Genomic DNA, 24,678 nt, shown 5'->3' with positions numbered 1-24,678 from the left:
GCCTTCCATGTTGTTCCTTAGGAAAATAGCCTCATATGCCACATTCTCACACATCTTGAACTCCTTCCTATAATGCCATGTCAGGACTCTCCTCCCAGCCAATCTGCATTTTCCTATTTCCCTTTCTGCTTCCTAAGCCTTGAAGGTTGGCTACCTCAGCTCAATTCTTCCAAAGAGGTTAAATGCATTCCTACTGCTGCAAAGGACAACTCAGCGATAATTCCCATTTCAGGATGATGAACAAAAGCTCATGTGAGTACAGATCTGCCGAAGATGAACAGCAAGGAAATACCAGGGGTCACGGGGCTGGGGAGCATGGTCACAGGCTTTGGACTCAGAGCGCCAAACTCTCCTGGTTCCCACATGACTCACTAATCCCATCCAGGCCCATACTTTGCTTCTTTGCTTCTATCTTTCCCATCCCTGGAAGATACCAGGCACTAGAACAGACATTGATCAGAGAACCACTGGGTTAAACCCAGGAGCTCCAGAGACAGGAAAAGTGTCTGCCAATTCCAGGTGAGCCCTGAAGATGTGTCCCAACTCCAGGTACAAATTGTGGGGCTGCTCACCACCCCATCCCCTAATTCTCTGACTCTGGATCCTTCTGTGTCCCTCTCAGTGTCTCAGTGCCTTTGCCATACCCAGCCCCCTCATACTGCCCCACATCTCTTTCTCCACTGCAAGGTCCTACATGATGTTGTGTAACTCCATGCCTCATATAGTTTGGGATTGGGGAGAGGGATCAGGTAAGGGTCTGGGCCATCCCTTGGTGATGCTGGGAGACTGTGCAAGGATCTCACTGGGATTTGCTGCATGCAAAACAAGTGCCTTCACCTCTGTATTATCTCTCTGGTCCCATCTTCCAGCTTTCCTGTTTCTCAGACATCAGAAGGACCACATCCACATCCCTCCTGGAAGATAGGAGCCACTTTTCTTGATCATTCATAGTTTTTTTTTCCTTCAAGCTGAAAATTGTCAGCGAGTAATTGTGAACATTGGCTTGGCTGCATGTACTGCTGCACTTGGAAATTACAGGAATCTTTTCCCACAGGCTTGGGGCCAGGTTATATTCTGAAACAGCATGGCTTGCTGCTTGGGGTGGTACCAGGGAAGGTCAGGTGAGGCTCACTGTGGGATGGAGGAAAAAAAGCTTCTCCATGAATCTCACTTTCTTCACTGTAAAATGAAAACTGTTCCTTCTCCCACTCCATTGCGGGGTTGTATGGTAAAACAAGGGAATACACAACTCAGCATGCAAGCCCTTGAATATTCATAACGGAGTAGGCTTCCCCTGGAATAGCTCAGTGGTAGAGCACCTGCCTTGCAAATGTGAGGCCGTAACTTCATTCCCCACCACTGCCTCACATGCTGAGTGAGATGGAGGTGGCACTCCAGCACAACAACTAACTGGGGGATCTCTGCAAGGAGGGGTGCTCTGCAACTAAATGGATGTGAGCACCAAAATGTAAGTGGAGACTCTTGGCCAGCATCACCACACTTTAAAACTGTGTCAGCACCATAGACAAATGTAAAATCTCCAGTCATCACCACCACCACTAGCAGTCACAGGGTAAGGAAGAAGAGTGGTGCCAATAATAGTACCCGAGTAAAATGAGTAATTACATGAGTAGCAAGTATCATTCTGCAAGTGCTTACTGGTACTCTGTACAGTGAGCCTGCTGTTCTCAACATCACAGTAAAGCTTGGCAATCTCGGCATGGACCGTTGTAGGTGCGAATGATCAGATTGGCATCATTTTTGTAGAGTACAAGGAGGTTTAAAGAGATATTTTTGGGGCCGGATCGATAGTACAGAAGGGAGGGCATTTGCTTGCATGCGACCGACCCAAGTTCAATCCTTGGCATCCCATATAGTCCCCTGAGCACCGCCAGGAGTAACTCCTGAGTGCAGAGCCAGGAGGAACCCCTGGGCATCTCCGGGTGTGACCCAAAAGTATATTAAAAAAAAGAGAGTGAGAGGGAGACAGAGACAGAGAGAGACAGAGAGAGACAGATTCTTCCTCAAGCACTTAGTAAAGTTCAGAGGCTGATCATCTCATACCAACTGGTCTCAACTGAAATTTCACTCGTCATGCATCTCGCATTAGTATATCAGTTTGTTCTGCCTAGGTTTGACTTTATTTTTGGTTTGGGGGCCACAGCAAACAGTGCTCAGGGCTTTCTTCTGGCTCTATGCTCAGGGATCATTCCTAGTGTGCTCAGGGGGAACATATAGGGCACTGGGGATTGAATTTGGGTCACTACTTTCTAGGTAAATAGCCTGCCCACTGTATTATTACTCTAGCCCTACTAAAGCTGCATCTCAGAGTCTCTTGCATGCAGGAGTACAAGAGTTATTATGGTTAAGAGCAACTCACAGGAGAGAGTAGGGACTGGGCCTCGACTATGCTCCATCTTGACAGCTATACTCTAAACTGGGGTGTGGCATAAAACAGAGTCCTATTCATGGATGTTCAAAATTTCATTTGACCACAGCCCCCAGCTGGGAACTGGCAGAGGTGTGATTCAAAGCCAGGGCTGTCTTCTATAGTGGGACTTTATTTTATTTTTGTTTTATTTGGTGGACTCCTGAGAAGTGTTCAAGAGGCCCAGTGGTGCCCTCAGTGTTTCTCAGCCAACCAGGTGAGGGATTCAATGCATGGGATGGAGGCTGTAGTACTGCTCAGATCCTGGAATACATGGGTGCTAATGGGATACTGCACCTACTGTTGCTCAGGGGACCGTGGAGTGCTGGAAATGGAATCTGGGTCTGGCACCTAAGCATACATCTAGCCACACTATCCTATACCCAGCCTTTGAGGCTGGGTGTTTAAACATGGTCCCCACACCCTAAACTCCCAGAGTCCTTGTCTTCAGCTCTGTTCCATCCTCAGGCCCACTGAGAAACAATGATGACTTGTGAGTTTTCTCCATGATCGGGCTGACACCCTCCACAGCTTTCAGTGTTTTGAGTTTCTCAGCACCCAGGTACACTCTATTCCCATAGAAGAGCAAATACCAATGCCACCCCCAACCCCATGGCTGTCAATGATTCCCATAGGGACTATCTGGGGGTGGTGATCACTCCCTTCCCTCCAACTGCACAAATGCCTGGAATGTGGGTCTGGTTCTGTTTATCTGCAGGAAGGCAAAGGCAACTGCATCTCATCCCTGGAGTCCTCTGGTTCAGGATTGATGTCGAACCATCACAGGATAGGGGGTGGTCCCCAAAGGGTCTACAGGATCTTCTCCATGCTCACAGTCTCTCCTGCCTCATTGCTGCTTTCAGAAAGCCCAGCATCTTTTTTTTTTTTTAATTTTTATTAGTGAAACACCATGAGGTACAGGTGTAGACTTAGAAATTTTTGTGCTTGGGTTTCAATTATACAATGATTGAGTACCCATCCTTCCACCAGTGCCCACTTTCCACCACCACTGATCCTAGTATCCCTCCCACCCCCCATCTCCTCCACCCCACCCTGACTCTGTGGCAGGCCATTCCCTTTTGTTCTCTCTTTCCTTTTGGGTGCTGTGGTTTGCCTTGAGTGGCAATCATGTTTGGTCTATTGTCTACTTTCAGCATGCATCTCCCATCCTGGGAGGATACTCCCAACACCTTTAGTTGGTGCTCCCTTCTCTATCTGAGCTGCCTTTTTTCCTAGCATGAGTCCAGCATCTTTCTTTTTTTTTTTTCAATGTTCCACATACTTTATTTTTTTTTCCACATCTTTTTTTTTTTAATTTATTTATTGAATCACTGTGGGAAAGGTTACAAAGCTTTCAGGTTTATGTCTCAGTCATGCAAATATCAAACACATTTCCCTTTACCAATACTTATTTTTTACCATGAAGAACCCCAATAAAACCCCACCCCCCACCCCTCCCCGTCCCTGTGAGGCAGATGAATTCTAGTTAACACTCTATCTGCTTTGATTAGATTCATTGTTTCAATAAAAGATTCACCACTATTTTTTAGAGTTTACCCTCCCCCCCCCCAATCAGACATGCTGAAAAAGCATTGTGAAGTGATTTGCTTTCTACAGCTGGGTTCAAGAATTAAATGTTGGTTTTGGATTTCTGCTATTTTACCTATTGACCCTGGAGGTATTTCTACTGAAAGTCAGATAGTTAAGAAATTGGTTTCTGTGTTCTGGAGTCGTGGCCGTGCTGGAGAGCCGCTCGCGGGGGGCAACCGGTGGCCTTGGTAGGGCGTGAAGGGCGGAGCGAAACGCCCCCCTTCCCATGAGGTTCTAGTCGCCCCCACACCCCCGGCTCATACCTGCTGTCCACAAGGCTCCCATGTGGCCGCCATCTTTCTTTCCAGAGGGAGGAGGGCGGAAGGGAGCAACACCCTTTCCCCTCTGGGCAGAAATGATTGCCTGGATTAACGCATAGTCCTTTCACTTTTCTGCTCCAAGCTGCTGGGTTCTGCATTAGGTCATTGTGCTTCTGGGGCTGTGGCCGTGCTGGAGAGCCGCTCGTGGGGGCAACTGGTGGCCTCGGTAGGGCGTGAAGGGCGGTCCAAAACGCCCCCCTTCCCATGAGGTTTTAGTCGCCCCCACACTCCCGGCTCATACCTGCTGTCCACAAGGCTCCCATGTGGCCGCCATCTTTCTTTCCAGAGAGGAGAGGGCGAATGGGGCAACACCCTTTCCCCTCCGGCAGACTTGATGGCCTGGATCAACGCATAGTCCGTTCACTTTTCTGCTCCAAGCTGCTGGGTTCTGCATTAAGTCCTTGTGCTTCTGGGGCCGTGGCTGTGCTGGAGAGCCGCTCATGGGGGGCGACTGGTGACCTCGGTAGGGCGTGAAGGATGGACCGGAACGCCCCCCTTCCCATGAGGTTCTAGTCGCCCCCACACCCCCGGCTCATACCTACTGTCCACAAGGCTCCCATGTGGCCGCCATCTTTCTTTCCAGAGGGAGGAGGGCGGAAGGGAGCAACACCCTTTCCCCTCTGTGAGCCCAGCATCTTTCAATTTGAAGGCCCTGTACTTTCTGGGACAATCACAGCCCATTTTATTGAACTCAGCTTTAATCCAAAAACCAAAGCACAAGTGGGAAAACTGAGGTTTAGGCATGTAAGACATCTGCTGCAGATTTCAGAGATAATGATAAAAGGTGGACCTGATGCTTCCCCTGCTCCCCTGCTCCTGAACCTCCTGGAAGGCATGTGGCACCCTCTTCCTTGGCACCCTCCTTCCTGTTGGGGAAAGAAATTGGCCTGGGAGAAGAGATATGTTCTCAGGCTGAGCAGTCCCTAGCCTGGAGGGAACATCACCATGGGGGGTCTGCTCAGAACTATGCTCTTTCATGAGCTCTAGGAAGAAGTAAAAAACATGCATGTTTGTTTTCTCACATCAGTAGCCTAATTAAGGAGACAGGCCTGTGTGCTTTGAACAAGACTTGCATCAGAGGAAAGAATAAAAGAAAAAGGGAGGGAAGGAAGGAAATAGGAAGGGAGAGGAAAGAGGGACAAAGGAGGGACACTGATTGATCATGGAACCCTGGGGCTAAAGGACAGGGCTGGTGACAGGCAGAGTTTGTCCTTGATGATAAACATGACCTCAAATGCCGCCAGCAGGATCCTGCTGACAGTCAGATGAAGGAAGGACTCTTCTTTTGATCTCCTACTGATTCTAAGGAGCAGTGCAGGGAGTAAGAAAGGCATTTGGCATCTGAACTGATGCACTGACATACACTGACCCTGGGACTATACCCTATAGCTATGTTGGAGGGAGACAAGGGGCAATGTCACAACCCTTCAATTCAAAATCTCAATTCAATTCAATTCAATTCAATTTGCATTCAGTTCAAAATCTCATTCAATTCCATTCAAAATCTCAGCATCAAGTGGCCTATGTTCAGGAGCCTCAGAGATGTGCCCAGAGTCAGAGGTTCTTCATCCTCTTAGCTAATTCTTCGATGCTCTTGAAGGCATTTCAAGCTGCTCTCTTCCTCCTGCGCAACTCAGGTGCCAAGTCATTTGTCATGTTGAATTCTCAACCTAGGTACACATAACTGCTGCGTTTGGAGATCGTCATTCCATTGAGAGTGAATGGAATGTCAGGAATAAGACTGTTTCTCATAAACATTGTCTTCGTGAGATTCAGCTGTAGTCCGACCTTTCTACACTCATGGTCAAAGTCGGCCAGCATTTGTGCCACTTGGCTAATGTTTGGTGTTATTAGAACGATGTCATCAGCAAAGCAAAGCGGAGGTAGTATAGTTGCTGACCATCTATCTTCACTCCCATTCCTTCCCATCCCAGTCATCACATGACGTTCTTGAGGGTGGCACTGAAGAATTTTGGTGAAATGGTATCACCCCACCGAGCCCTTCTCTTGACATGGATGATCACTTCTTTGTAGAATGGTGAGATCCTGGTAGTGAATCTGTAATACAGCTCATGGAAGCCCTGTTTGGCTAGGGCTTCGATGACTATTTCTGTCTCAACAGAATCAAAGGCTTTCTTTAAATCAATGAACATTAGACAGAGTGGTATCTTGAACTCCTAAGAAACCTCAATGAACTTGGTTATCGTGTGGATATAGTCGATCATGCTGAATCCTTTTCAGAACCTGGCTTGCTCGCATGGTTGTCCTTCACCTAGTGTCTGCCAATCCTACTCAGGATGACTCGAGTGAACAGCTTGTAGATGACAGAGAACAGGCAGATTGGGCGATAGTTGCCAATGTCGTGGATGTCTCCTTTCTTGTACATTAGTACAGTCCTGCTGGTTTTTCATTGGGACAGAAACTTGCATTCAGACAAGTAGTGTGTGAAGAGCTGAGCCAGTGTACTATGAGTACTGACAGCAGGTTCTTCAGGTGTTCAGGTCTGACCTTGTCTGGGCCGTGTGCTATTTGTTTCTTTACCTACTAAATGGCGTGCCGGATTTCAGAAGGGAGAATGTTGGGAATGACATATCCATCCTGCGGAATTTGGTATGTGGGTAGGTGGATGTGGCTACTGAAGAGATCCAAGTAGAAGATTATCATGGATAATCTCCATTGCCCTTCTAGAAGATGTGATAGATCCATCAGGATGTCGAAAGGCACTCATCTTTGTCCTGTAGTTGGCGAAGGACAGGAGGACCTTGCAAATGCTTTTCCCAGCTTCTGCCACATCTGTCAGCCCTGTTGCTCTTCTCTCTTGAGGTCTTTTTTGATCGCTTCTTTGCACTGCTTTGTGAGCTCATATGTTCGCTTGTGGTTGCCTGAGGCTTGCGCCAAGCCACGCTGGCAAATGATTTTTTGAAGATAGGCGTCTTTTTGTGGCTATCTCTCTCGGTGTTCCTCACACAATAATGGAGGTGCTGAACCAGTCGATTCCTCGTTAATGTTGTCAATGGTGGCATCTTCCCATGTTTCTGCAATAGTGCCAAAGAGCTCCCAATTTGTGGAGACCATTTTTCACAAGCAGGAAACAAGCTGGTCAGGCTGGGAAATGGGGAGCAATGTTTCCAATCAGCCTACAGTGCTTAACTTTGCCCTGAGAACTGCTCCTTCCTTTCTCAGTCCATTAGTTTTCTCCCTGCCATTTTTGAAGGGTCAGATCAATTGATAAATTGTATATGTGTCCTCATGTACATTTTTTAAAATTTTATTGAATCACCGTGGTGAGATAGTTATAAGCTTTTTGTAGTCAGTTCATTGTCTGTCTGCATGGAACACTCAAGTGTTAGAACCAAGTTGAAATAAGAAGCAGAAATTCTTAGACCTGGGCAAGCAGGATCATCACTGGAGGTCAGTGATATGCAACCCAGTGATTTAAAAAGCTTACTTGTTTTTGAAACTTGCTAGATGAGGTTTAAACAAAGATTTCTAATCAGAATATTGAGCCTACAGAGAAAATGAAATTCTCAATCTAAATTTCTTGTTGGAAGAACATTAATGGTTATTAACAGTTGAAATTCTTTGGAACTTCAGAATCTGTACTATGTAGGAAGAGCTGCAGAAATAGAGCCAGAAACTAAAGTGAAATAATAGTTTAAAGAATGCAAGACTTTATCTTACAAGCCTCAGCCAATTTTAATGAAGAATTTAGGTTGCTTTACAAACAACAGAGGTACAGAAGCCATCACAGTAAACAAAAAGAGTTTTCTTATGTTTCTATAAACATTGTAAGTGCAAGTGTTTTTTTTTTTTAATGCTAATATCAAAGTTTGGTAAAAACCAACAGTATTTTCCTGCATCTGAAAGCATGTTTGTATTGTGAAATTCTTAAAGTATCTGGTGTAGAAAACTCATGATTTGAACTAGCTAAGGTACAAGAACTATTGAAATTAAGTCAAAGAAGGTCTACTCATGTTTCATAAAAATTGATGATTTAAAGGTCTTATGCTCTTATGTCAATGTACATATGTATCTGAATTGGATTATTAGAATGAGATTTGAAATAATTGTGATACATAAAAACAGTTTCAAAAAGTAATGCTTTAAAACATGAGTTATAAAATTGGTTGCAAAACTTATCCTACTAGTGTTTTATTTGATCTCTGAAACTTTTTAATAACTAAAATTTTTAGAGCTACTTAGCAAAGAGTTATAATGGGTTAATCTCAGTTGTCTCCTGATTAATTTTTAATGTGAAGTGAACTTTTGCCCAGTGAATATACGTTGTAAGAACTTTAACTGTGAGCATTTTTAAGGCGTTTTGAATATCTATAGAACTTAAATGCTTTTGAAATAGCACTGGAGAGTAGTTTTTCATGTTAAATGAGATGATTGGTAACGTGTCCAAACCCGGGAAATCATGTTGTACTAAGTTCAGTAAAATAAGAGTTTAAACTTGTGGGATGACTATAAGAAACATATGTGTGTCTTAAGTCAGAAAGATAACGGATGGAGATATCATCAGTGGGAAAAAAGGAAAGAAATTCTCTTAAAGTAAAGTTGGTTTTTAAATGAATGACAGTTCAGAATGAATGTAAAAGAATGTGTAGAAGGTTTGAGGTTGTGTTTTAAGGAAAGGAACTAATCAAAACTGTATTGGTATATGAAATTCTTTAGGGGCTGGAGCAATAGCACAGCGGGTAGGATGTTTGCCTTGCACATGGCCGACCCAGGTTCAGTTCCCAGCATCCCATATGGTCCCCTGAGCACCGCCAGGAATAATTTCTGAGTGCAGAGCCAGGAGTAACCCTTGTGCATCGCCGGATATGACCCAAAAAACAAAAAAAAGAAAGAAGAAAGAAAGAAAGAAAGAAAGAAAGAAAGAAAGAAAGAAACTCTTTACATCTGCAGAATTGAATTGTTCTAGTACCTTTTTGTTCATTACAGAACTATTCACAATAGGCAGAATTTTTCTTTTATAAAATGAGGCTCCCAGAACCATGCCACCAGACTCTGCACCAAGCTGTGGGGCAGGTGGTTTACTGACTGTAGATAAGCAGCCTAGTCTATATAGGAATTCAATGTTGTACACGCTGTCACTAGTCTGACCGGGGTTTCAGATGCCAGCGTTTTAGTGGGGGGACTCAGCTCAAGGTGCAGAATTAATTGCTTTCCCCACCCTGTCAATTGGCTACTGTGGAACATCTAAACTGGTTCTAAGTATTCACTCTTAGTTCTATGAACACATAGTCATTTGGAAAGAACAAGGATTTTTTTTAAACAGCTCTTAATTCTTGCTCCATCAGGGGATTAATACCCCATTCAGAGAATATTTCACCTATGCCACAGAATACTCTTCAGGAGAGGAATGATGGGCACTGAAACAAGGGTTTTCGAAAAGGAAACTGACGGTTAAAGGGTTACATGAAGGTTCCAACATGGTAAGGAACTAAACAGAATAGTAACTGAATAACTCAGAACTGTGCTTTCTGTGCCATTAATGTACCTAGTGGAAATCTTGGTTGTCCTTTTCTAACACCTGTTCAGCATCAAGGAATTTACCCGGGAGAGGACTGGCAGCTTGACTTCATGCAAGTGATCAAATGTTCATATATCCAAGGTATAAATATCTATTGATTCTTATTAATAGCTTCAGCAGATGGGTAGCTTTTCTAATCTGAGAAGTGGTCTGGTGTTTCTATGTCCATTAGAAAAATCTGGACACATGAAGTCATTTTCTATCAACCAAACCTGTGAGTGAAGGAGTTATTCCTTTTCATTTTTTAATGATAGAAATGGATATGACATTATGTTGTCTCAGTTCCTGTTGCTTTAACTCTTATGTTTTCTAAGACAGCAAACCACTCTGTCCTTACCAGATCAGAAAGGACATTCTCCAGGGTCTAATCATTTCAAAGTCCTATTCCCTCAGTCTTATTGATCTGATCTTTTCTTTCAGATCACTTCAGGAACCCCACCAATTCATTGCCTAGGGCCCACTCAAATTAAGGTAGCATGAGATTTCATCCCCTGTGCAGTCAGGGATAGCGCCCCTTTGTCAGCATGAAGCAGTTCCAGAAGACAGACCTTCAACCATTCTCCCTTAAAGATTTAAGGCAGTGCAATCTCTAGAAGGGAATATGATGTAGGCAGGTAGATAGGAAAAGGCTTTCTGCAATGAAACTCAGGTCAACAACACTTTGGGAAAGTTCTAAGGTTGATTCACCCAGTGGATACAGAAAAGAGACCTGATAAGACTTTCAGCAGTGCACCCTGAGGAGATTGGACCCCTTCCTTTGAAGTTCCTAAAAGCCTTGGACCTCTCCCTTAATCTGATTAACATTAGTGATTCAGCCCCAAGAAGACTCCAGAACTTCTGGATCAAGATAACCAAGAAGAGCCTATAAAAGCCACCTTGAACAAAGAAAAGGTGCACATATGCTGTCCGAGCCCAAGTGCTGCTTATGCCCATGCTGCTGAGCGCATGTGTCTCTGCATCTCCCCTCTTGAGATGTGTACTTCCATGCTTTCCTGTCTAATGCTGGGATGTGTGTAGAGGCTCTCTCCACCCTTGGAGAAGCCCGTGTTCTCTCTTGAGCACTCTCCCCCCACACACACATCTCTGTGTCTCTCTCTCTCATTCTCTCCCCTTCCACACTTTCAAAAATCCTTCCAAATAAAATGTGTTTTACTTCACTGCTTGTCTATTCCTGAAATTCTTTTCTGCGAGTGAGACAAGATCCTAGTAACCTTGGATCCCAGGTGGCAGAGGCGGATCGAGAGAAAGTGACTGTCTTTCTCTCCTTCTGACTCACGTGAGCCAACCATGGGGCCCACCTACATCATCTTTTTCTAGGAGTGTCAGAGGAGCAAGAAGGTTTAAAATGCCATGATTACCAATAAAAACAGGAGCCAGGAGGACTGGTCAATGGTTGAAATCTACCACAAGTGTGGGGGGACAGGGGGTAGGAAAGACAGAAAAAACAAGTATAACAATAATAGTTGGAAATGATTATTCTGGACAAGAACCAAGTGTTTAAAGAAGGTAAAGAGATAGCCATGATAACCTTTTAGTATCTGTATTGTAAACAATAAGGCCCAAAAGGTCGGGGGGGGGGAAGAGAGAGAGAGAGAGACAGAGACAGAGACAGAGACAGAGAGACAGAGAGACAGAGAGAGAGGGAGAGAGAGAGAGAAATAAAGTGTCTGCTATAGAGAGAGACAGGCTGGAGGTAGGAGGGGGGTGGCAGGAGGTAAAATGGGACACAGGTGCTAAAAAACTGGTGGAAGGATGGGTATTGGAACATTTTATGACTAAAACCTAATCACTAGCAGCTTTGTAATGGGGTATCTCATGGTGGTTCAATTAAATAAACAAGCCATGATTAAAGCAATTGGTGTGATTTTGCAAACCATGGCACCCAAAAGGAGAGTACAGGGGGGAGTGCCCTACCATAGAGCCAGGGTGGAATGGGGGCATGGGGGAGGGTGTGGGAGGGATACTGGAATTAGTGGTGGTGGAGAATGGGCACTGGTGGAGGGATGGGTACTCGATCATTGTATAACTGAAACCCAAGCACAAAAATCTGTAAGTCTACAACTGTACCTCATGGTGTTTCACTAATAAAAATTTAAAAAAAAATAAAGCAATAGGTGTGGGCTGGAGAGATAGTATAGAGGTGAAGGTGTTGTAGGCAGGTAGACAGGGAAAGGCCCTCGGCAATAAAACTTAGGTCAACAGAACTTCTGGGAGGAAAATCCTAACACAGATCCATCCTGTGGATACAGAAAAGACCTGATAAGACCTTCAGCATATCCTGAGGAGGTTGGACCCCTCCCCATGAAGTTCCTCAAACCCTCAGACATCTCCCTTAATCTGATTAAAATGTGATCCAGCCCCGAGGAGACTCCAGAACTTCCAGATCAAGACACCCCCTACAAGAGCCTATAAAAGACACCTTGAACAAAGGAAGGGCATGCAAATGCTGCCCAAGCCCATGTGCTTCTTGGGCCCACATGGCCGAGCACATGGCCGAGCACATGTGGCGTCTAAGCACATGTATTGCCCGCATTTCCCCTCTTGAGATATATAGCTTCATGCTTCTGTGTCTAATACTAGGATGTGTGTAGGGGCTCTCTCCACCCTTGGAGAAGCCTGTGTTCTCTCTTAAGTCTTAAGTGTCTCTCTCTCTCTCTCTCTCTCTCTCTCTCTCTCTCTCTCTCTCTCTTTCTCTCTCCCCCTCCACACCTTAAAACCTCCAAATAAAATTTATTTACTTCACTGCTTATCTACTACTAAAATTCCTTTCTGCAAGGCAAGACAAGAACCCAGTAAACCTGAGTCCCAGGTGGCGGAGGCGGATGGGGAGAAAGTTACCATTTTTCTCCTCCCTGCTTCACATAAGTCATCCATGCGGCCCACCGACATCAAAGGCACATGCCTGTGGCCAGTTCTGGTTTGATACTGGCACCACATGGTCGCTCCAGCATCACAATGTGTGAGCCTGGATAACTGCATGACCTGAGCAGTGCAGTATCCTCGAACACTGACATTGGACCTCTAGTCCAGTCGACAGAGGAATCACCAAGAGCGGCTTTGAGTACTGCTTGGAAGACCTTCTCCCTTTCACACATAAAAATCCTGAGGTGTACCTCACTGGTCTTCAGTGTCTGGGGACCACATTCTACCTTCATGGGTCTAGCATTTATCTAGCCTTAAATTCAGAAAGCTCTGACTAACCCCACCTTAACACTTCCTCGAGGGAGTGCTCCTTGGTTGGATGTTGGATGTGAAAGGTGTTTTCAAATTCACAGAGGAACCTAAAGGTTAAAGTGTTACCGTGGGTGGTGGTGGAAGAGTAGAGATCTAGCTCCCTAGCAGGAGTATTAGACCAGTTGACACAGGCTGACCATATGTTGGTGTAGACAAAAGGAGGAAACAATTTTGGGAAGCTAACAAGGGAGTTTCTCAACTCATAATAATACTGGTCATAACATGCACTTAGCAAACTCTTGCAAGGTTGACATATGTAGGACACTGTTCTAAACACTTTCACAGTAGTTAGGAACCACTGGCTGCTCATTCAGTATTAACAGAAAGATTGCTGGGACTATTATCCATTTAATTTTCTTGGTTTGGGGGCCATCCCTGGTAGTGATCAGGGCTTATTCCTGGCTCTGTGCTCAGGGATCACTCCTGGTGGGACTCGGCATGGTCAGATTGGGTGCTGGGGATTAAACAGTACCTTTCCCTCTGTATTATCTCTCCAGCTCCTACTATCCATGATGAGGCAACAGAGGTACAGAGGGGTGAAGTAAAATGTCTTAAGATCACACACAGCAGGAAAGTGCCAGAGTTAGTGCTTTGGTTGAGTAAATCAATGACTGACTCAGTGGATGAATATTCGAGTCCCTGAAGGAGTAGAAGGTTAAAAAGGGACATTGCTGAGGCTCTTTGCAAATGTGAGGATTTTATAGACAGTTTTCTTTGAAGCAGTCTAAATGAGCAACGTCTGCAATTTGCTATCATTCAAATCAACATACAACTTCCTCCCAGCTTCACAGGCCTGGTTCAGATGCAAAGAAATAAAAGAACAATGCTCCTTTCCTCCATTGAAGGGGTTGGTTCCTGAAGCTGCAGAGAGAACAGTTTCCATGTTCAGACTCGTCACTAGGGCCAGAGAGGGTTTTCTTCTCTTCTGATGACTGCCACGGTGTAAACACGAGTCTGACATGGAGACTCCTGTCATTCGGGGCTGTTTGGCTGAGCTCCCTTTGCCTCCCATCAGAAAAGGAGGCAGGCACATAGCAGCAAGACTTCAAACCACTGTGAAAGGCGTGTCTTTCCTGTAAAATTGCTATCAGGTGGTGGCACACAACTTGGTGGCCTTCTAATCTTCCTCTGCCTTTTAATTTCCCCTCTTGGCAGAGGCCTGGAGTTTAAAGATCAGGCTTTAGAAACAACCAGGAATAGCCCCAGCAGAGAGATTCTAGGTCATGGCAGCCAAAGTGTTTCCCCAGCAACGGGCTTAATTCAGCAACCACTCCACAGGTGGTAGGGTAACTGGACAACTCAACTTTCTCTCTACTGTGAAGATATAATTAAAAAGCAAGTTTCCAGCACCTTTTCCTCAGCCTCTGACAAAAGCAGGTTGCCCAAGAAGCATCTGTAGGTTTACTGACCCTGTGACAAACCCTCTACACTAAGTCTTCTTCACACTCTGGAAGATTCAGTCCTGATTCAATCCCCAGGCACCCTGGGGCCCTAGGGTGGTTTATTGCACAAGCCCTAAAGCTTTATTCTCAGGGTATTCTAGAAAATCCAGCAACTAAAATTATACTTTTAGGATTCTTTTCCTTTTGTGTGTTTTGTTTTGGGACTTTCGGGTTTTGCTTAGGGAGCCCTGGGGCTATTCCTGGAAATGACTATCCAGGTCAGCAGTACAATGAGACAGTAAACAGTCTGCCTGTGCAGTGCGTGGGATTTACTGGGCCCCACCTTGCAGTGCTCAGGAGCCTTCAGGGCTGTACCCTATAGTTCTGGGGGTGAAGGTGGAGGGGGAAAGTTATGACTCTAGGGATCAAATTGGGGTCCCGTTCAAATGCTAGGTCTAACCATTGAACCATATCTTGGTCCTAAAATGAAGTCTTTTGAAACCATAATTAAGGGCAGGACACAAAGAATAACCTTTTTGTCTAGTGCCGACTCATTAACTGGTCCTCCGAAAGATGTATTAGCAAGATTCCTTTCCCCAGACAATCCAGTTCTTTTCTCCTATCTCACTTCCTCTTACAAATCCTGTTTACTTTGCTCCCTTGACTCTGACCCCTTGTATTAGTTAACTCATTCCCCTACTCAAAAATAATTCACAGACAAAATAATGAGGAATTACATAACTAAATATTGCTGAGTAATTCACCAACAGCTCTATTCTGGAGCTGCCACCAGAACCCAACTACTGGGTGCCTCCTTCAGAAGACCACTGAGACATCTCTACTCTAGGGGTCCCCCAGGCTATGTGATTTCCTAATGCTAATGATTTCCCTTTGATTTCCTAATGCTGAAGCCAGTTCTTAACCAAGTTTGCTCTTGTTTCCAAGTCATGTGGATGAACTTAACATGAGTGCTACAGGGTAGCTGTGTTTGGGCCATATGTTGTTACTATGGATGGTGAGGCTTTGGCAGTATGTATCAACAGTACAGTCTATCTTGGATCCAGAGACTTGGATGGATACTGTGTTGCCACTGTTCTTGGCCAAACAGATGAATGGCAGGAGCATGGGGGGAGATGGGAGAGCAAGATCCTGGGAACCAGGGATGAAGCCAGGGAAAAGAGATTTAGATCTGTCTTCTGCAAGACATAAAACCTGGGGTGACCAGTATCAACTGAGCGTCCTTCTCCGTTAAGTGTGGAAAGACCACCCTTTCCTGGGTGGCCATTTCAGACACCTGGATGGAGCGATAGCACAGCTGGTAGGGTGTTTGCCTTGCATGTGGCCAACCCGGCTGACCCGAGTTTGATTCCTCCACCCCTCTCGGAGGTACCAAGGTACCAAGCAAGGTACCAAGAGTATCTCGCTAGCATGGCAAAGCCTGGCAAGCTACCCGTGACGTATTCGATATGCCAGATACAGTAACAACAAGTCTCACAATGGACACGTCACTGGGCCTGCTCAAGCAAATTGATGAACAACGGGAGGACAGTGCTACGGTGCTACAGACGGATGTGTAGAGATCTTGTGACCTTAGACAGGCCACTTTCCCTGTCAAATGGGAAGGACCAGGGTCCCTGCACATAGCACCAAATGGTCACGATGGCAGCTGTGTTGTGGTCAGACTTAAAGCTGGTGCTGTGGTTGTTCAGTTCAGACCCTGGGGGTCCTCTGTAGGTATGAGGCAACAGTATAAAAAGAGAGCAAGAAAGAATGTGCTCCTTCATTACTGGTTCCAAACAAACTTGGAGAATTTATTTTGGGCTCCTGCCTTGTCTTCCAAGGAAAGTGGTTGTTTTTCCTCTCCTTTTCCTCTACTTTTCTTCCCATGTGGGCCGTTTATTTTTGAAAATGTAAGTGCCCAATTAGGTGGATTTTCATCTTTCACATGGAGTTGTTCTAGGCATTTCCAGCAGGAAACAATATTTTGGAGTCATTCCACCCTCTTCATTACAGAAGCAGCACAGGTTTGCTTTGGTTGGGGTCTTTCTGTATTTTTTTCTCAAGAGCCCTCTGCTAACTAAATATGCATGAAGGGAATTTTTAGCTACTCCAGTCTGTTAGTTCAATGTGGTCTCAAATGGTCTTTTTTTTTTTTTCCAGTGCAACAAAATCTATCCCAATGATATCTATTGGTGTTCACTTTTTTTTTTAAGATATCAGATACAATTTAGAGCAAGGATCTTCTTTGTGCACCCAAGTGGTTCTCCAAAAGTCATCTGTAAATCCTCTCTCTAATTCTGCCAAACACCTGGGCACTTACTCTCTTTCCTTTCAACTTCTCCACATTACTCTCTTTTAACTTGTATTTGATATGATGCTGTGCCACAGGCAAGCAGCCTCTCTCTTAGAACTCTATCTCACAGGTTCTTCCCGAGATTGGAGTTTCAGCTCCATATGTGGTTATTACTCGCACACAATCTCCTTTGACCCTGAGGGTACACCCCATCAACAGGGGAACAACTGCCCACTGCACCTCAGAGGTGCAATCTAGACAAATTGCAGGAAACCAGGAAGGAGGGAGGCAAGCAAAAAGAAAGCAAAGAACTCAAAAAAAACCCTAGTCCCCTTGCCAATTCAGAGCCATGCCAAAGAGACCTATGGCCCATCTCTCCTTTTATTTAACTTTCTTTTTCTGGCTCTCTGGAGTGCAGACCACTCCAATTAGAATTCAGTTTTCTGATTTATGGGCAGTCTGATTTCCATCTAGAAAAATTCCCCAAGTTGCTGGGGCTTTGTCTTCCCAATGAGTCCTGTGCATCCCCCAAAGCAGAAGAAAACATTCCCTTCTCAGTCCCATCCCAAACTAACCACAGGCATCTTTCTAGTAAAAATCACTCTTCTGCATAACCTTCAAGGTCCATGTATATCTCCACAACAAACACCAACACCCTGGGGAAGGAGGTGGCAAGAGCCAGAGCCCCTTGCTCTTCTACCACTATCTTTCAATCCCTTGCAAGGTACACAGAACCTAGCAGTAAAGGTTGGTTCTATGACCATTCAAGCCATTCAACCACAACAACACTCTAAGAAAGGCTCCAAAGTAACAGTATTCCCTAAAAGAAAAGAAAGAGACTTCAGGGTCTAGAGATGAGTGTGGACTTGTTGGAGGGGCAAGTTTTTGAGACCAACCAGTGTTGGAGATTAGCTCTCTCACCACGATTTATTGCTGAGCCCTCCCCTTCAGACCTCAGTGTTTTTGCAGGAAGATGAAAAAACTGAGCACAGGTCTTCTAAGAATTTTTTAGCTGTTTCAAAGTCTGGGCGAGGTTGTTATGGTTTCTACTTGCAATATGTATCATGAGGGAGTTCTCACCATGAATATGCACACCCTAGGCAAGTCTGTGTTCCACCCCCAGCAGCTGAAACATGTGCTCTATCCTGTCATCTCCTTTGCTGAGACCCAATAAGGATGAGGATGGCATCTGTGGGTCCTTTGCCTGGGTCTGGTCAGTAGAGGAAGGATTGTTGGTGGTCCAGGAGGACTCAGAGAAGGGCAAAAGCAAAGAGGGCAGGGCTGATTTCACAAAGAAAGGCTTTAAGGAACCCCAGGCAATGTCAGCAGAAGTGCAAGCTTCTTGTTTTGCAGCAAGTGAAACTGAGACCCAGAGTCCAGAGCCATTTGGGTGCCAAGTTGCAAAACAACTGAGCACTGACACTAGACTAGAGGCAGTTTGCTTGGGGCCCGTGGGGCTGAGAGCTCTCCAGTCCCTGAGGTTCCAGAGCTGAATAAAGTGTGTATGTACCTAATTTTAGAAATCTTTGGGGCCAGGCCAGATCTTTCACTGGCGTGTGTCTGTGTCTCAGTGTATCCTTCTCTCTCTCTCCCCCCCCCCCACCCCATCCCACTCTGTGTATGTATGTGTGTGCACACCAATGTATAAAGAACTGGTTGGAAATCAAGCTAATGAGATGGGGGGGGGGCAGTATTTTTCTCTCTCTCTCTCTTTTTTTTTGGTTGCTTTCAGTGATATGGGTAAGGACCTGGGGAGAGTGTCAAAGTTGAGTCTCCAGGCAGCAAAGCCCCATCTAAATATAACTCCTATGAATCAGCAGCCTGCTACATTTCAATGAACTTAGGCAAGGTTAACTGGTCAGGAGGTTCTAAACGTCAAGATCCATTGGGGAGGCTCCTACATCTCTGGTCTGCAGACAGCTTGACTGCAGATGATATCCTGGCCTTAAGGACTACCTCCCCAATCCTAAGACTCCAGGACCTCTAAGAAATCTTTACAGACAGGTTTCCAGATGGGCCTACCTACTATACCTGGGTCACGAAAAGGTTTTTGGGAAGCAATTCTGTATTGGTCCCCAATTATGATAGGGTGCTGGTGAACCCAGCAGAGGAAGTTCCTACCCTGTGCCAAGTTGGATCATAGCCTTGAGGTCAGCAAGAGGGCTGCTGAACAAAGAGTTTCTATTGGCTGCAGTGAAACATAGGCACAGAATCCAAACCCCCAAAGGCAGCCTCCACCATCACTTCTGGCAAGACTTTCTGTTTTTGTCTTAGTCCATTGTTCAAGGTTGTGTGTTTGATGATCTGTCAGTGAGGGGAGGAGAGGTCCTGCTCACCTTGTCCTGGCTCCTGCCTTGTCCGAAAGACAGTCACTTGTCATAAATACAAGTCATTGCATGCTCAGCTGCGTGGAACTATTCAAAAGCAGGAAAGACCCTCTGCTCATTCTTTCCTTTAAGCACACACCCACACACATTCATGCATGCATGCACACAGACACACATGCACATACACAGGCAAAGAGATATAAATAAGAATTCATAGCAAGTGAATGAATTGCATGAATATATGTTCATACATATACCTACATATGTGTTCATACTCTCATGCGATATTTATTCTGTATCATTTATTTGTAAAATTACAGAGATACTCCATTTCCAAGATCCTAAGTTCTTTTCTATTGAAAAACTTGTTTTAGATTTATCAGATGTCGAAAGTAATGTACCAAAAGGCTTCAGGGAAGCAATTCTGTGTTGGTCTTCAACTTTGGGAGGGTGAGCTCAGCAGAGGAAATGCCTACCCAGTCTGTGTGCCAAGTTGGGTCATGACCTTAAGGTCAGTACAGAGGCTAACTGCTTGCCTTACATTCCGCCCTCTCCTGTTGAAATCTCTAGGCAAGACATATGGTTCCGTGAGCACCACCAGGAACACTAGCTCAGGGCACTGTCAGATATGACAGCAGAGACAGAGGGCAAGAGGGAGATGGAGATTATGAGAGAGGACTTTACACCCAGATCTGGGGAGAGGACGGGGGCATGGAATGGTGAACTCCTGTCAGCATTTTCAGCCAACTAGAAAATTTCAAGGGAGACAAGGCTGGAGGGAGGGGCACAGTAAGGAATCTGGGACACCTTCCGGGCCCCTTCCCCAAAGCGCAAACATGCGACAGTTTTCCACAGCTGCCGGCAGGGGGCACTGCGTCATGCCTTTTCCCAGTCTCTGCGACTCGCACTCCTGTGACTCTGGGGAAAGAAAATCAAAAGTTCTTCCAGCAGATTCTAGGAACTAGCTTGGGTTAGAGTCCTGCACGTAGTAGGTGTTCAAGTCGAGTCTGGCCTCGGAAAGGCCTTGACTGGGTAGAAAAATCCCACAATAGAGAAATGAGGAGTGGCATCAGGGGCCCAGGTCGGCACCTTTGTCCTTTCAAAGTTAACCCCTACTGTGTGCTATCTAGGCGGGCTGGGTGGCCATCACAGGACCACCTGGTTCCCTGCTCATTTTGTTATTTCTACCCGCCCAATAGCTGCAAAGCCTCGGTGAGCACTAGATGAAGAAGTCTCCCCAGAGAAACTGTAGGATTTCTGGATCATCGGGACCCCAGGAGGGGGATAAGAGGAAGCTGGGAGGGGTGCCCTGGAGGCAGACCCTTGAAAGTCAGGCCAATGCCTTCTGCCGTTTTGCAACCAGATGGTTAATGCCCATAGGGTCAAGGCTATGTCCCTCTGCGGGACACACAGAGCCCTCCAGACGCAGCGACCAATCCAGGCCCACGCACTCGGGCACTTCTGGGCGCGCACGTGCCCACTGGCCACTAACAAACCCAGCTCTCCGTACACGTTGGCGGGTATGTCTGGATAGGAAGGAGAGACTCGGTGGGGGGCTCCAGATGATCTGAACACATCCGCAGAATCCTGGCCACCAGGATTGGGTCAGAGCCCCCAGCAGGGGTGCAGCCGCACTCCCCATCCCAAATCCAGCCATGCTCTCTCGCGCTCTCTTCCGCAAGGTCACGCTCAAACACACTCAAGCTGCGGGGGGTGGGGGCAGAAAGTTGCGCCACTGTCCTATTCGGAATCGAGCTGTTCCCCAGTCTGACTGTTCCGCTTGGTGTCCATACCGCCCGTCCTCGTGCGCGCTCTGCAGACGTGGACTCTTACCCTGAGCAGGTCAGGCACCCCGGAGGTGCAACCAAGTTAACTTTTGCCGGATGGTTTCTCCGGAGCTGTGGCTCTTAACCCGGTTCCCAGACTCGGGAGAGCTGCCAACAACCCCCACGCATCGCCCCACTCCCTAAGTACCACTCTCCCGTTAGCCCATTCAAAACCACGCCTTATCCAGCAGCCTCCACGCCCCACCCGGCGGGTGGCGGGAAGGGGGGGGGCGCAACTTCACCATATCCGGAACGCCGTGGGTTGGCGGTGTCCCGGGAAGGTGGTCACCGGACAGTCACCCCGTCCCGTCCGCCCCAGGATCTACGACGGCTCACAGCGGATTTGGGGGCTGGATCCGGGTACTGCCCCGTGACCGAGCGTCCAGATCTCCCGTGGCCTCCAGGAGACCTATAGCACCCCCCTTCCCCCCAGCGCAGAGCCCCGGGATTCTCTCCCCACGCGCGCGCCACCACGCTGGTCACTCCGCCCTCTGGTGGCCCCGACCCGGGAGATTTCAGCCCCGTACACCCGTGCAATGTCACCGAGGCCATCCCAAAGGACAGCTGCCCGGGGCCCGTTGCGAGCGCCCTGCCGAGAGCTGGGAAGTGCAGAAGAGCCCTGGGTGCGAGCCTTCCCTTCCCCATCTCTTGATCAAACATCATCAGGCTAGGGAAAGAAGATTCCCTCAGCGCCTTTCTCCCACCGCCTGGGGTTCCAGTCCCACTTCCAACTGTCACACCCTCCTAGACGTCCCCTCGGGTTCCCAGGAGCAGGCAATCATCCCCCTCCCACTCCCACCCCACCGGCACTCGGGATCACACGCACGAAACTGCCCCACTCGGGCGGACGCCGCAGCTCGCAGCGCGCCGCCCGCCACAAGCGCGGGGCTCCGCGCGCTCACTCACCGCGGCTGGAGACACGCCGGAGTTTCCTGGGCTCGGAGACCCGGGGCGGGGGGCTGGGGGGGGGGGGGGTTCCGCGGGAGAGTAATAGGGGGAGTGTCCCGAGTCCTCGCCCGCGTCCCAGCTCACATCGCCCCTTTCCCTTCGCTCTCCCCGGCTCTTCTCCCGCCTGGTCCTCCTCGGTTTTCCTCCTCCCTCCGGTCTTTGTCTTTGCAAAGTGTCGAAACTGTCTGGCATAGTGGGGCTCCGCCGGCGGGGGCAGGAGCCGGGGAAGTGGGGAGGCGGGGTGAGGATGGGAGCGGTCTCGGGAACACCTTCCCCCGGGTGTAGCGGGAGGCGGCGGCGGGGGCGGCGCGGCCGGGGAGGGGCCGCGTCCCTGGCCGGCCGGGGCCGGGAGCCCGGGGCGCGCCACCACCCGGCGGGCGCCTCCACTGCGCGCCGCCCCGCGCTGCCTCCGCCCAGTGCCCGCCCCTCGGGCCCCGCACTCCCCCTCGCCGGGCCCCCTCCTCCCACCCGGCTCGGCTCGCCTTCCCCCCAGCGTCGCTCCGGGTTTCCAGCGAGCTCCGGGGAGCGCTCCGGAGCCACGTGGACCCGGAGCAGGAGGCCCGGACAGCCGCGACGCTGGGAGCGGAGCTGCAGTTGCGGGGACTGGATCGGCGTCCCGAGAGCGGGGCTCAGTGCAGGCCGCGCCGAGACGCTCGGCGCTAAGGATGAGTGTCCAGGTGGCTGGGGGTCCGGGGAGGGGCGGGGAGGGGGAGTGTCAGGTCTCAGGGTCACGTCCCGGGAAGCGGCGGACTGGTGCGCACCGAGAGAACGTAGCGGTGCCCGTAAGTCCGAGTCGGGGCTTTTCACCCGGGTGGGAAGGGGCTGATCTCCGGGCTGGCCACTGAGCATTAGGCACCGGCGTGCTCTCGGAGCGAGGAACTCCGGGGGCGACCCGGGAGCAGGCGGGAGGGGCGCTGCTGGAGCCCTAGTCTATGTGCCCTGCGGTCCCCAGCCGAACCCCCTCCGGCTCCCGCGGCCTGGGCTCGTGGGTCCCCGCGGCTGGTTCTGCCGAAGCTGCAGCGCGCTCTAGAGCAGAGTGAGCTCTTGGCAGGGTGACCCCAGGCAGGCATCGGCCCCTGGGCGGCCGTGGGAGGGGATTAGGCGACCCGACAGCCTTTGGAGATCAGATACCGGGCGGGAGAGATGCTGTTTCCTCTTCTTGGAGCCGATGGAAAGGTCTTGTCTAGCCGCAGGAAAAAGATCTTAGAGGTAGATGCTAGAGCACGGGGTGGGAAACATTTAACAAAGATCTCGTTGTGGGGATATGTCTCCTAAATGGAAGTCTCCCTCTTTGGCAACTTTTGTAGGGAATGTGGAGTTAAAGGCAGAGAGCCCAAAGGGCTGAACTGATGCTTCTCATGCAGGAGACTAGTTGCTCCCTGAGCACAGAGCTTTTGAGCCTCTGGGTGGGCCAGAGGAATGGGGGCGGGGCGTTGGAGGTAGAACTGGCTTGTGGGTTGTTCTAGTGGTCAAATTCAATTCATTCTTCTACAGTTCACAGCTCTGGAAGAAGAGGTTGGCCTTGTGGGAGGGAAAGGAAGACAACTGGAGATTTAGTATAGGAGTTATTAAGATGCATGGCTTATTTGTTGTTGTTTTTTCTTTTATTTTTTTCTTTTATTGAATCACCATGAGATATAGTTACAAGATTTCATGGTTGAGTTACAATCACACAATGATCAAACACCCATCCCTCCACCAGTGCACATTCCCCACCACCAATATCTCTAGTATACCCCTCCTTTTCCACCCTCCCACTGCCTCCCTGGCAGACAATATTTCCCATATGCTCTTTCTTTTAGGCATTATGGTTTCCAATGCAAATACTGAAAGGTTATCATGTTTGGTCCTTTATTTACTTTCAGCACACATGTCCCATCCCGACCAATTCCTCTGATGTCGGTGTGCCTCACAGGTCACATGTGATGCAGGGAGGAGAAAGATGGTCACTCTCTCCCCATCCACCTCTGCCACCCAGAACCCAGGGTGTCTCGCCTTGCAGAAAGGAATTTCAGGAGTAGACAAGCAGTGAAATGACACAGTTTTTATTTAGAGGTTTTGAAGGGAAGAAGGGAGAGTAAGTGGGAGAGTGGAAAGTAACTTGCTCAAAAGAGAGCCCAGGCTTCTCCAAGGTAGGAGAGAGCCCCTACACACATCCCAGCATTAGACATGAAAACATGAAAGTATACATCTCAAGAGGGGAGGTGCCGGCAACATGTGTGCTCAGGCAGCATATGCAGGCAATTCCTTTGTTCAAGATGGCCTTTATAGGGTTTCTCTTCCAACCTGATCCCATGTGGGGCTTCTACCTAGGTAAAAGTTCGCTGCTAGGGAGGTTACCAAGGGCAGTTGGTAGTGGTGATGGTCTTCTTTGAAATTCCTTTCCTGACTTTTGTTTCTGCAGGAGCTTCTGTTGGAGGGGGTTGGTCAAGTGTCAAAGGAACAGCTTTGGAGCTTCTGGTTAATCTCTGGTTCTTAATTGGCCTCCATTTATTCTGCTGTCATCCCTGTAGCCGGCAAGCCTCCGCAGGGTCTGTCACAGACTGGTGGACTGGTGCCAGTTAGTTCTCCCTGAGGTCAGGGCTATTGCTTCCCAGGAGATTTACTGCCATTGTGTTGGGAAGGGGCCTTCCCTATCTGCCTGCCTACATCACCTCCAACCATCATTTTCTTAGTGATCTCTTCTCTATTCCAGCTCCCTTCCCCTCCCCCCCCACTCCCTCATGAGGCAGGCTTTCGACTATGGAGCAATTTTCCTGGCCCTGTATCTACTGTCCTTGGGTGTCAGTCT

General features: G+C 48.0%; 1 protein-coding gene across 1 annotated transcript in view; it reads right to left on the bottom strand.

Annotated features, from left to right (window-relative positions):
• ST3GAL1 (ST3 beta-galactoside alpha-2,3-sialyltransferase 1) overlaps window positions 1-21,891 on the bottom strand; it is a 115,076-nt gene extending 93,185 nt beyond the window's left edge. Inside the window, exon 1 of the mRNA XM_056112183.1 lies at window positions 21,846-21,891. The gene's annotated coding sequence lies outside the window, so the exon portion shown is untranslated. The remainder of the gene's footprint in view (window positions 1-21,845) is intronic.
• Window positions 21,892-24,678: the final 2,787 nt, after the last annotated feature.

The sequence above is a fragment of the Sorex fumeus genome, unplaced genomic scaffold (genome assembly GCF_029834395.1).
Source record: "Sorex fumeus unplaced genomic scaffold, SorFum_2.1 ptg000002l, whole genome shotgun sequence".
Taxonomy (NCBI): Eukaryota; Metazoa; Chordata; class Mammalia; order Eulipotyphla; family Soricidae; genus Sorex; species Sorex fumeus.
Note: the sequence above shows the minus strand (reverse complement) of the source record. Positions and strands in the feature narration are given on the sequence as shown.